Genomic DNA, 14,327 nt, shown 5'->3' with positions numbered 1-14,327 from the left:
TTGTTTATTTAAAGTGGATTTCTCAAAGTTAAGAGCATCTTTTATAGTTAGCATTAAGTTTCCCCATGCCTACATCGTTAGATATTTTGAGATCCAAAATACGTAGGTACAGGTTAAGTTTTCAACATATTGCTACACTTCGATGCATAATTAGGTTATGATGGTGAAATATAAAATACTGATTTCGGTTTTTCAAAGCTTATATTGCTTCACGGCCCTATAGTGTCAATATTTTGGTTTACAATACTCGTGTCTACGGACGAAAACAACTAAAACAAGCAATTAGTCAATCCGATTGGACAACGGGGAACCGACAAAAAAAAACCGATTGATGGAAAACAAAGGTTCCGATTCGAATTGAAAATCACAATCTACATACGATTTTCCCCGCATGTATGCTTTGTTTCATTCAGCATCCGAACAGTTTTCACGCTAGCTGGCCCAAAACTGGGTCAATAATCACGCACTTTCCAACCGCGTCAGCCAAGCCATCAACATGAATGATAGGAGGTTGGCCGGCACTAAACGCCAAGGGGGGGCGCTCGGAGAGTTGTGACGCGGCGCTATGATTTTAATATTTCCGCTTTTAAGTGAACCTCGACCATGTCTGGTGCGTCTGTTGGGTTTCCGAATTTACGGATCACCCACCCTATGTTGAGTTGTTTGGATACAATCAACATCAGCGGTGGCTCTCATTTTTTTTATTTCATAAATGAACATGTCATGACCGATACGTCACACGAGAGTTCAAGTTGGTAGCTTTCCTATAGCTACCAACTCGATGAAACCTCGGATTGTTCCGCCTAGAAGTAGCGCCAGTACAATCACGACTTAAAGTCCAACGTGTGCGCGTTCCGGTTGTATGAAATGGGAAGCGAATCATTAAAACTCACGTTCAATTAACACACGCGAAGCTCTCGCGATCGACCTGATGGCATTTGTTGGTGATGCGAAGTTCCATTCCGGCAACTGACCTAGCTGTTCTCTGTACCTAGCCGGTGCTAAATAAAACGAAATCATTGTGTTCAACGATCTGTCAATGGCGATGCACCCTTTCATGAATAGGCCTGGCCGGTCGCAGCTCATACAACGACACCTTGCTGTGCCCAAAGTCAGTATCATGGTTATAAGCATAGTTTCGCTTGAAATTCAAGGGGCTAGATTTGCTTTTGCCGAGGCACTACTAATGATGGAGGTCATCATTGTTGACCGCTAGATTGCTGATTGAATCTCGAATGCTATCTCTCTAGGTGCTCGTCTCTTTGTTTCTGTTGATCTACCAAGGTTCTTTGATTGATACTCGAGCTAGATAAATATATGTATTTGAATGAACAGAGAATTGAACCATACTCCTTTGAAAAAGTGTAAGCTCCAAGATAATTTAATATTTGTTTACATACATTGGTTCGTTTTTCAAGATAATTATGACATTGTGATATACCAATTTGCTCTATTTACGTTTCTCAGCCTGGATATAAAACGATCCTCAAAAAATGAATTTTTGTACGTTAAACAATAAAAAACAGTATCTGGAGATGCGGGGCATCGATCCCCGTACCTCTCACATGCTAAGCGAGCGCTCTACCATCTGAGCTACATCCCCTTGTGCCAATGACTCTAGTTTCGATATAATAAAAATCAACACCCTTCTTGCAACGAGAGTCCACATCGTCGTCGTCCAAGACCTCAAAAGTGAAAGGCAAGCAGACAAGCTACCTATAAATTTTAACAAAAATGCAACCGTGCATTTCTGTGCCGACCTACCCGATCTAGGATCGCTGGCTAGAGTAGGAGCTCTCGGTAAAAGGAAACCAAACTTCATTACCTGAGCTCTGGACTGCAGCAGCTGCACTTCGGGGGAACGTTTATTTTTAACCTTCTACTTTCTGCTGCTTTGATTCAGATTCCTTTGAAAGTGCATGCCTTATTCTTATTGGTTCACAGTTAGGTCCACTGAAATGGTTTCTGTATTTCAAGAAACGTTTATGGATTCTGATAATGGTGGCTTGATAAAATTATGAAGATATGTTAATTGTCGGAAATGCACGCATTGTAATTATGTTTTTTTTTACACTTTTAGTTGATGGCAAACCTTCAATTCTTTTCTAATATACCGTATTTAACGGTGTATAATACGCAGTTTTTCACCATCATTTTTAGGCCTTAAATGAGGATGCGTGCTATACAACGGACCTTAATTTTAAGCACATTTCATACGGTAAAATTTATGATTTTTTGCTTACTTTTGTTTAACTACTAAATTAAATTTCTAGGTTTAAACTTCGAGGTTTATATTTGTTATAATAAATCTTAGTTCTTGAGAAAGGCATATTGTTTTCATCATGTGAATGCTTTGCGAGTATATACCCAAGCACTGGCAAATCTACTAAAGGTTTAGGGACCAACATATTTAAAATCTTTGAATTTAATATCCGGTCTATATCTTGTTTCTTAATTTTATCAAAATTAATATAAAAAATCGTGCGGAATCGATAGAAAAACTTTGCATATGTGTGTCATTCAAGTATTGAAAAAGATCTTTACCATCAATCAATACACCAAAAGGCACTTTTACGGTCAAGCAGATTTAAGTCATAATTTTGTCAAACCAATATATCTGCAACAGAAATATCTTGTCAGTTTGAGCAATTGTTAAACTTAAATTGAGTTCAAGTTTCTAGGCAATCTTTTTTACGCATTTACTGCCGCTATTCGCAAGACTGTCCCATATGCATTTTCATCATTTTTCCTTTTTATCTCAAAAATCGTTCTAATACAGTTAGTTCTTCAATGTAGACTAAAAACTTTCATAGCTTTGTTCTCAACATATATGAAAAAAAACCAAGTCATGTCTGTCCCATATGAAATATATCCGCAAAGCTATCCCATATATCTTTTACAGAAACCTTTAAAATTGCTCCTCTAATTTACGTTTGTTTTACAAATTATCATACAATGTGTTCGACAAAATAAGCGTTCATTGAAATTACGAAAGTCAGAATAGATGAAACAGTACAGTAAAGTTAAAAATAACAGGTTCGTTGTAAAACGTGGAAAATAGTCAGCTACAAAGCCATTTTTTTTTAGTTTTTGTCATGCTCTTAGTTGCTGCTTGGACTTTCATAAAATCTATGAACCAAAATACACGTACCTGGCAGCACACGCGTATGTCATATTGAATTGATTTTTCTCGTTATATTTTTGCAGTTTCTGATTCAGCATTCATTTAATTTGTATTTTTAGTCTTTCTTTAGACTTTCGAAAAGATTAAGGTAAAGGTTGTTAAATTCATGGAACGTTGTTATTTATTTTATTTTAAACCTACTGAATTCTTATGATAAACTTACGTTATCTTTATCGAGATGCGTACTAAAAATCATTTCAAACTTATTTTCATCAGTAAACAGTCAGAAAAGTGAATAACATTGCGCAGAAAGAGGGAATCAAGTGATCAACTTACAAAAGATAAGAAAAATGTGGGACAGCTTTGCGGGGACATTTAACACGCATGCGATATATACTCGCAAGGCTGTCCCATAATTATTTCCTTCTCTGCATCAGCAAATTCCAAAGCAAAAAAACGATGAACGAAATTTTACAACAATTATCTTAATATCTGTGAAGAAAGAAATAGAAAAAGTAAAGTTCATCCGAGAAATCCACGAAAGTTTATAAAAAATGTTTAAAGCCGTTTTTCTCGTTTCGTTGTTTTTACATATGGGACAGACTTTCCAACAGCGACATTTTATTACTCTATAAGAGTTATTTCAGGACACAATAATTTTCTCCTATCATACACTTTACTTTGAGTAAATTATAAAAACAAATTTATTTCTATTATATGAGTCATTAACTCAAAATAAAATTCTCCAACACTGTTCTTAAGCTTTTTAATCGTTCAATGCATAATTGAAAATAGTCTGAATAAATGAATCAGAAATTCAAAGTTATAATAACAAAAATTCCAATTTTTTTTTCTTCATTTGCCACAGGCTTAAAAAAAAAAGAAAAAAAAATCCAAATTAATTTTGAAACAGTTTTAAGAATTTTCAGTTTTTAATTCGCGTTTCAGTGTATATTCGAAATAAAAACTGAACATTGTTATCGTCATTTTGTGAGTTTAGTCTGCAAAACCCTCAGAAACCCGAAAACCCCAACAGGTGTTTCAGAATCGTCCAAAATTCTATAGATATCGTGCTTCCGTGCACGTGCTTCCAATGTCAATACAATTATGAACGGTACTGTAAGTGATCTTCGTAGGTAAAATTACAAGAGATCTTCAAAACCATATTGGAATGATTTTTTTAAGAGAAAAAAAATCCTTTCTTTTTGGCAAAAAAACATCTATAACTCGTTCAAATAGCTCTGGAATATGCTGTTTTTATGCGTCCAGGTTTTAAAGAACTAAGTTTAACTTAATGGCAAGTGTGCAATGTATTCGAGCCCACATGAATTTCATGTTAATAACATTAAAAACATTTACAGTCATATTAAAGCAATTAAGAAATAATGAAAAGGTACATATGTACTCGAACAAATATGCACAATTTTCGTTTGAGAACAACTTTTGGTTATATGAAAAGAACCTGATGAAATTTTCAGAAAAAATTAGTCAATAGTCGGTGGTTTTTTGGACAGCTTTCAACTAGTAAAAACATAGATGACAGTATCTACTAATAGCGCAAACTTTTTTACTTAAAGTCAGCCAAATCTTTTTCAAATCCAGGGCAAGTTGGAAAGTTTTTCCTATTTCCATGTACTTGCCACTCAAAATAACCCAAAATGTTCCTTATGAATATAGTTTTTGCGGGTTTGGAAGATTTGTAATATAGCACGATGTCATAAGTATCCAAAACGAAGTATCAACTTCGTATGAATTTTGGAAGATAAGCGAGTAATTTTTTAGGCATTTTTCCTCATTCATTTCACCATTAAAAGCAGAATTGTTATGAATGAAATTCTTCAATAACGTCACGCTTAGATTGTCAGCCATATTAAGGGATACGTAGCAAATTTGTCAACTTTTTTTGCCTTTCTTACTGAAAGGTAAAGTTATCGGTCGATTTGGGAGATCCTTAATTATGGGTCTTAGATATACCTTTATAGGTACCTATCGAATCAGCTCGACGAGTTCAGACGATGTCAGTGTATTTGTATGTATTGGTGTGATTTTTTTATAAACTTTGTCACTAAGTTTTTGCAAAACTGGGAAGTACAATAAACATGATTTTTGTCATAAAAAAATTGATTTTTTTCCCTCTACAATGTATAAAAGAAAGAAAAAAAAACAAAATAGTTTGAAAAATAAATTTTCATAGTAATTATCATCAAATCATCACTCCAAAAAACGTGTCAATTGGGCTTGCTAGCCACAACCAGCAATCACTAAAATCAAGATTATTGTATATATGACGTCATATTTTACATGACGTCATAAACATGATGGGCGCGCTCACTGTGTGCGGTGGTTAAAATTACAGCCTCACTCACACTCATGATGTCATCATGCCGACAAAACGAGTAAGAGGAAGTAGTAGTAAGAATGAGAAAATTTCCTACATGCAAGATTATTAAATTTTATATTTCGTACCAGTTCAGTATTGACCGAACCGGTTTCAAAAATTTTTGAAGTCGAAACTCCAAACCACATTATAAAAATATGGATTTTCATAAAGGGGTATCACCCCGAACTTAATATATCCAATCGATGGGTGTAACATCTGACATCGCATTTTTCTGCAGCGATGGCGGGCTTCGCTTCGATAGCCCAACGCTATATTCGCAAGCAAAGGTTTCCTTTAGAAGGAGAAACCACATAAGGGACGCGAGCGGAGCACACCATCTCAATTTCTCTCATACCGTTCGAGCTTATGTCGTTCGTGAGAGCATGAGAGAAATTGAGTTGGTGTGAATCGTCCGAATCATACGAACAAAATTTCTCCATTTAGTAGCATTGACTCAAACTTTTAGCCTGTGCCCAAACCGCGATCGTTTTGTGCTAAAATTTAAGAAGGGTTATAAGACGCAAGCGGGAATCTGTCAGATAATTCTGTAGTAAATTTGTATAAGGACGAACGCGCAAAATGTAAACAAACCTAGCGTTGCATTTCATAAGGGCGAAACTAGCAGTTAGCTCGGAACGAAAAAAACGCGTTTGAAAATTCGGAACATTTAATCAAATCCTTTTAAAACAACGTGAGGGGGGGGAGGGGGGATGGGGGCTGATTATAAAAAATTATGGTAAAAACAAATAAATTGGAATAAATTGCACGAAATGTTGTGTGCAACAAAATTGCATATTACATCATTGCACTAAATCTATAAATCAAGTATTAATTTTTCATCAAATAAATCAATCAAATCAAGAATACAAAAGGTGAAATAATTCCCATCTTCCAAAATTTGATTTTTAATCTTGTAATTTTTCGGATTTTTGATTTTTTTTTCAAAATTTACATAAAATATTTAAAATTTTATTTATCTCCCACTTCGGGTTTTTTTGTTAATTTTGGAGTGACGAAAGAAGAAATTGTGCTGTAATGTAGGTCTTCGAACGGTACTTTTTCACTCAGCTGACAACTCCATTTGTTTACATTTGGCCGTACGTCCTTTTGAAATAATCGATGCCGCTACTGATCTCATGTTGGGTAGGGAAAATAGAATCTTATTGGAAAAAATAATGTCATACCGGGATCAATTTATCTAGTATTAGCATTCTCTGTGGTATTAGCATGTATCCTGACAAGTTGTTGAAAACAAATATCAAAAATACATAATTTAAATATTGTCGAGTTTAAGTTGTAATTAAACTATGAGAAAATCTAAAAAATCTATTATAAAATAGTTGAATCAAATTAACAGAGGATAATCTTCGGTTCAGATGATATTTAAATGGTGTTTTTTTTAGTTTTTTATTTGAAGGTTTGTTTAGTTCAAAGAATAAACCCTTTGTTCCAAAATTATTTCTTCAGAATCAAACTCATTATACATTATTTCAAATAAAAAGAAGTTTGTTTCAATAAAACTTTTTTTTTGATCAAAATCAATTTTGTTTTGGTTTCAACGCCAAGTTTTCTCTAAGTGAATGATAAAATTATAAATATTTCTTAACTAACAAAATTGACAAATTTCTTAAACTTGACAAATTAAACCAAAATGACAAACATGACAAATTTGGAAAAAAAAATGACAAATATAACCAAAATGACGAAATTTACAAAATGACAAATTTCACATAATTTACCAAATTCGCAAATTTTAGAAAAAAAAAATCTGTTAAATTTTCAAAATTTCACAAAACTGACCAAAATCCCAAGAATAACATAATTAATTTTTTTTTACAAAAATAATACATCTTACAAAACTGACCAAATTTTCAATAGACGCGTTCTTCTAAAAACAAATCTTGGGGACGGGGACGGGAACTACAGAGACTTGCATAGTGAGTTAGTTTCATATTCGGCAATAACATCTCGAGACCAATCGATCCTAACCCTTCGGATATCGTAAGTTACTCTACTTACGAATCCATCCTTTGAACGTCGCATCCAGCTGTAATTGAATGGATATGTGGTAACTTACGGTGATTTGTTGATGAAGCCTTAGCCACAACTGCGGAACGACCGTGCACCCAAGGTGGCTACCATACATACATACATACATACATACATACATACATACATACATACATACATACATACATACATACATACATACATACATACATACATACATACATACATACATACATACATACATACATACATACATACATACATACATACATACATACATACATACATACATACATACATACATACATACATACATACATACATACATACATACATACATACAAACAAACAAAATTAACAAAAATTACATTAATTGACAATATTCACAAATCTGACAAATTGGATAACAATGACAAAAATGACAAAAACTATTCAAACTTAATTTACAAAATTGACCAACTTGAAAATATGCCAACAAAACTGACACAAATATGACTTATAGATATATGTATCATGATTGAAAGTAAGTGAGATGCAAATATGCTCCAACCCAACTATTTTTTGCAAATCCCCGTATCCTGCACTCCAGAGGTTTCTCAGAATAAACGTTGAATCATTTGAAACACATGGGTGGGCATCCTTTTTTTTAAATAGTATTTTTTTAAAATGATTTCCGGTTTTTATTAGGAATTTTGTATATTGTGTCTTGCATATGCATCCAAACATAATTAACAATCTGTAAGAAAGGCTACAATCCACTGTCAAGTGTATTAAATCGGGTTTTTTCTAAAACATTCCAGGAATATTCTGGCAAAACTTGTTGACAAAAAATGTGGGCCGAAGATCTACTAGGCGTCCACTTTATAGTACGTAAATATGGTAGTTCATGACATTTCACATGACATTTCACAGTTTTAAACAACTTACAGTCCAATTTTTCTCGCTGACGATTTGACCATAGTATTATTTTTACTGAATAGGCTAAACGGTAAGAGTAAGGATAGGTAAAGGTATATTATTGGATAGATGGGTAAGAATTGTAGATATGAAATCCGGCGTGTTTCTATGTCTGCTGGATAAACCTTCGAAATTGATTCATAATTTACTTACAACGCCAAAATTCAGACTGCGATTTTCAGACAATTGTCTTACATTTTTTCATCGGTCATCAGAATTTGAATGCCAAGCCGATTTCATGATCTCGTTGAACGTTTCCCCATAACATTTTTTTTTCTATCACCACTGCAAAGGTTATCCAATAGTTAGTCAAGGTTTTTTTTTATGTTGGTGAGAAACAACTGCGACAAATCGTTAAATCTGAACTTTATCGGCTCGCTTTTTTTATTTTCACTAGTGAATAACTTAATATTTGACTAAGAAATCCCCTGTTTTTATCTTGGACACTGAACGCACCCCAGACATCAGACTTTGAAAAATAGAAAAATTTAAATGATTAAGAAAAAAAAATTACATATATTTCTATCGAAAACATTTTTTTTAAATTTTTAGTACACCATATGAATGCTTCTATTAAAATTTTTACACTGAAAAGTGATCTATGATAAAAAGAGTAAATAAATAATCTTTTCAAAAGTCTTTGTCAAACTTTGAAGCTTTGTACAAAAAAACCACATGCCCCAATGGGGCATTGTCCCATACTCTTTTCTCTTTCAAGACCTAGTTCTAGGTCCTAAAAATAAAATAATAGAGTTTCCTGGAACCTTGAAGCACCTTTTATGGAGTTATAGTCAAATAAAGCAAAAAATATCATGCAAATGGGGAATTTTTATCAATTATTGAGTATAAATTCAACAATGTTATTGAAAAAAAAATTCATGAAATGTTTTGCTAAAATGTATCATTTCTCCATCAGTCCAATAAACGTCTTTCAAAAGAAATAAAAAGTAGGACCGAAAATAATATCAATCATCCTATTTTATAAGTTGTTTTAAAACAATTTTCGTATGAATTTATCTAAAATTAGTTGAAATTGCAATTTTCAAAATTTACAAAAGAGTCCAGAACACCAAATAATACTTTTTGCCACCTCATTGTATGGAACTGCCTCATAGTGCACTGGTGGAGCATAAGATGAGTACACACATGTGTTGGATCTTAAGTACAACCTTGAGTTACCTTAGTTCTCACAAGAGATCCTAAGTGCAACGTTATGTTCCCTTGAAATACATGTCTGTGAACCAAGCGTACAAACTTCTAAAAAGAAGCCTATAAATGCCCTGACCAAGATTCGATCTCATGGTCTTTGGCTTAGAAGACTTACACTCAAACCTAGGCTTGCCAGATGGTTTTCAGAAAAGGTGGGACATTTTGAGAAAAAAGCGAGACACAGGCGAAAAAACGAGACATTTTAAAACGCGTTAACCCTCATCCGCATTAGATTTCATTACCCTTAATCAGCACTTGTGGTGTCAATTTGACACCACAAGCTCAAATCGTTATAACTTTTGGCGTGTTAGACCGATTTAAACAAAACTTACATCAATAGAAACCTTGTAATGTCAGTGAAATATGTTTAGAACATTATATATAGCTAAAGTTACTAGTTTTCTCGTTATTCAGCATGAAAGAAAAAAAAATCCGATAAAACATGCCTCACGAAAACTGCTGTAGTTCATATGTTACACGTCCAAAAAAATATTTGCCTTATGCATATGAAAGCTGAAGTTAATGCCTACATTATGAAGACAAGAAATATTTTTTTAATTTTTTTTTAATGAAATGGTCACAAAAAGTTAAAAAAAAAGAAATGCACGAAACGCATCGTTATTTCGTCTGTCGGCTTCGCTCTCTGCCCGAATCACCACCCACCGTACCTACTCGGAGAGCAAACAAACACGTTTTGCTGGACGAGGTGCCTGTAGTTCTAGAAATTCAGGAATGATTTTATGTTTATAATTTTCATATTTTTGTGAAATCTCACAATGTGATTTGTTGCACCTCACTAGAATGTAGATTAAATGTGCTTTCCAATGAATATACTCTTGGTTGGTCCAAACAAAGTAAAAGCACTGATAATCCGGGTACAACATGACGGTGGACCACAAAAACAGATGAAATTTCAATTTGTAAAAAAATCGCGCAAAGTAGTGAACTCTGAAAAATTCCAGTAAATTCAATTTTTATTGCATCAAAAATCTAAAGACAGCAAAATGTTGGAATTTTAATACATTTTGCAGTCATATTTTTTTCAAAACTCTACCATCGCTCAAACAGTATTTACTAGCAATCGAATGAAAAGTAGGTTTTTTAGACCACTTTTTTGAACTTTTTGTGACCATTTCATTAAAAAAAATTTAAAAAAATATTTCTTGTCTTCATGATGTAGGCATTAACTTCAGCTTTCATATGCATAAAGCAAATATTTTTTTGGACGTGTAACATATGAACTACAGCAGTTTTCGTGAGGCATGTTTTTTCAGATTTTTTTTCTTTCATGCTGAATAACGAGAAAACTTGTAACTTTAGCTGTATATAATGTTCTAAACATATTTCACTGACATTACAAGGTTTCTATTGATATAAGTTTTATATGAAGTTCATAATAATTCAAACGACTTCAATAGATTTTACTTTTGTGGTGTCAAAATGACACCAAAAGTCGGAAAGGGAGTTTTTTTGTCCAGGCTTCCAGGGTTCGTCCATAAAAAAAGTAAAGATGCAATATTGAAGAACTTTTGAATTAATTTAGGGTCCCCGAAGAAATTTTTGTATTTTGAAGCTTCTGAAAAAAGTTACAAGCCTTCAAACTTGCAATGGTGTCAAAATGACACCCTAATGCGGATGAGGGTTAAAACAAATCATAATATGTATGTTTTTTTTTTTTTTTGTTAACACTTTGGGTATAAAAGTGCGGTGTATTTATGCTTGAATATCAATTTTTATAAATCGACAACCGAGGCATAGCTCAGTTGGTAGAACTCCTGTTTTCCGATTCTAAGTCTATGATTTGAAATCCAGCTGTACATCGAAGAAAATTAAGTGATTTCAATGCTTCTCTCCAACTGTATCGTTGGATATAAATAATGCGAATGATTCAAAGGTTTTATATAACAACTTTGATTGAAATAAAAAAAGTAAATTTTTGATGGAAAAGAGCCGCATTAAAAGCAATTTTTTTGGTTTTAGAAATCTCAAGACATTTTCTTAATTTTAATTATACATGCTCTTGAATGTGAAAACAAAACAAATTCTTGTATATAGCTCTCATTTTCATTGCATTCGTTAGCATGAATAGAATTATTAATTCTACTGTAAGAGTCATATAATGTTCGTTTAAGATTGAGAACATCTCAAAATTATAGAAATGTAAATGTATATACTAATCGTTCATTTCAGTGCAAGGTAAAGTCAGTGGGTCAATATTTCAGCAGTCTTCCACTAGCACTACCCAAAATAAATTGCTTTTGACAATATCTTAAGTATACTGAATAGCTACAAATTTCGCCATGCAGCAAAAATAGCCAGTCGCCACCGAGGACCTTCTCGACACATACTCTTTCTAAAGGTTAGGTTGCTGTCTAAAGAGTTAATCAATAATTATATTTATGTCACACTTTTTTAAGTCTTTATTTTGAATAAAGAAAATACTTTTAAAATTGATTTGCTAATTTTAACCAGGTTCGAAATCGAAAATAAGAAAACCCCATAAGTCACACATTAAAATGGAGCTTGGCAAAAAAAAAAGAAATATATTAAATCAATTCAAATATTTTCAAATAACGTTCAGTTTTGCATACCACTTAAAAATCAATAAAACTTGCTCCATAAATCTTGATGGTTTGATATCTGCTATGAGTCATGAGTTCGAAAAATGAACCTCATTTTTATTACATTTTTGAAAATTGCGATGAAAGAGTAGAATCTCCTATTGTGTACAGATGAGAATAAAGAATAAATATTTCATACAAAATTTAATATTGTGGGATTCCGTGAAATATGAAGACAAAAAATATCCCAAGCTGTCCAACGAAAAAAGTGATCAAAGAAAAAGCAGGTATTTTATTTGTGTATTGTGAAGTTTGGATTTGGCAATTAAATGATGAAAACTTAATTTTTTGTTGAAAAACACTCGGGACATTTCGAGTAAAAACAGAACGGCGGGAAATTTTCGAAAAAGTGGGACATGTCCCGCTTTTGCGGGACGGATGGCAACCCTACTCTAGCCTCTAAGTCAAGGCCGTTGGCTATTTTATGATGAAAAGAAGAAATAACATCTAAACTCAATGATTTAATGGGATGAATTCCATTTGAACAAAATATTCACCTCTTTAAATACTGTAGGGTTTAGGATCAATCACGTTAGCTTAGTTTTAGCTAGATCAGGAGGCTGCGGATTCCATCATTGTAATCGCGTCAGAATAACTTGAGACGTCCAACAATAAACACGTCAAACCAATACCAAGAGTTTTATTGAATTCCCGGTTATCCTGCAATACGTACAACAAATTATCCTTATAAGGCTCATTTACAGTCCCGTAAAAGTTAACGCGAAAAATCTGATTTCGTCAATATCTCAAAAACGCAGTATAACTAGGATTTGTAACATGGAATCGATTGGGAATGGTTGAAAGATAAAATTCCAACTGGTCTCGTGGTATGAAAACTCTAACTATTTTTACTTGGATCCCCCGCCATGGTGAAATTTTCACGGTGACAATCGGGGGTCGAAATATAAACATCTTTAAAAAATTTTAAAGAACAACTGTGGAACTGTGGATTCCACCTTGTTACAAACTACAGTTATGTCGTGTTGTTAAGCTATTGACGAAACAAGATTTGATCACGTTCATTTGCGAGAACTGTAACTGGCCCCACAGTTAGAAAATTATAGGAATGTACCGAGCAGAAATGACGTGTGGAATTAAAGAAAATATTCGCTCCGCAATCGTTAACGTATCGCTGCCTTAATTGATGAGGTGTCCAGACTGTCACAAATCACAGCATGTAGCAGCAGATACTTGAATTGAAGAGGGGTGAATCATTGCGTTTATTTTCTTTCCTTTTGAAGTTTTTTTTTTATTTTGTTTGATCGTTTTGATAACGTTCATATGTGCCCGGCTAGCTCAGTCGGTAGAGCATGAGACTCTTAATCTCAGGGTCGTGGGTTCGAGCCCCACGTTGGGCGATTAAATTTTGTTTTTGAAAATTTTAGTTATTTGTATGAAGTTAGAGTTAAATTTTGTACTGGACCCTATGGATGGCCTCAGATTAAAGGGCGAGGTTGATATGCACACACTATACATACAAGAAAGGGCAAGCTCTACTTTACGTTATTTTATACGTATGAAAATGATTTTTTTTGTTAACAAAGATTTTTATGTGACGAACGAAACAAGTGCTCAACTATTCATATGAATACTGCTGAAAGTCTATTAAAGAAGAAGAATTTATTTATTTAATGAGGGATTTAACCACGCAGGGTCATTCTCCCTCTGAATCAGAGACAATTACAATTCTTCAAATAGTTTACACTTTTTCAGAAACATAATCACTTTCCTTTCTTTTTTCCTTACGTTTGCAAAAATGGATGAGATATCTCCTACGATTCCGTTTTGTCGACGTAACATTTCATATTTACTGCAGCTGGTGAATATGTGTTCAATAGTTAGTTCCATATTACATGCATCACAAACATTGGTACAATTTCGTTCTACAAGGTGTTTCTGTGTTAATCTGGTGTGGCCGATTCTACATCTCGTTAGAATGACTTGTTCCTGTCGATTTGGTTGATCTATCCACGGTTCTATGGTGTGTTTTACTTTCCGGAGTCCCCGTGGCGGTCTCTGTATCCAG

At 33.5% G+C, this 14,327-nt stretch overlaps 1 protein-coding gene and 2 non-coding genes across 7 annotated transcripts in view; 2 read left to right on the top strand and 1 right to left on the bottom strand.

Annotated features, from left to right (window-relative positions):
- LOC129749344 (disintegrin and metalloproteinase domain-containing protein 10) overlaps positions 1–14,327 on the top strand; it is a 192,347-nt gene that overhangs the window by 78,942 nt on the left and 99,078 nt on the right. The gene's annotated exons all lie outside the window — the stretch shown is intronic.
- Trnaa-agc (transfer RNA alanine (anticodon AGC)) lies at positions 1,531–1,603 on the bottom strand. Its single transcript has one exon. It is a non-coding gene; the product is annotated as a tRNA-Ala (tRNA).
- Positions 13,587–13,659, top strand: Trnak-cuu (transfer RNA lysine (anticodon CUU)). Its single transcript has one exon. It is a non-coding gene; the product is annotated as a tRNA-Lys (tRNA).

This window comes from Uranotaenia lowii, chromosome 2 (genome assembly GCF_029784155.1).
Source record: "Uranotaenia lowii strain MFRU-FL chromosome 2, ASM2978415v1, whole genome shotgun sequence".
In the NCBI taxonomy this organism is placed as follows: Eukaryota; Metazoa; Arthropoda; class Insecta; order Diptera; family Culicidae; genus Uranotaenia; species Uranotaenia lowii.
The sequence above is the reverse complement of the archived record's forward strand: the minus strand, read 5'-3'. Positions and strand labels throughout refer to the sequence as shown.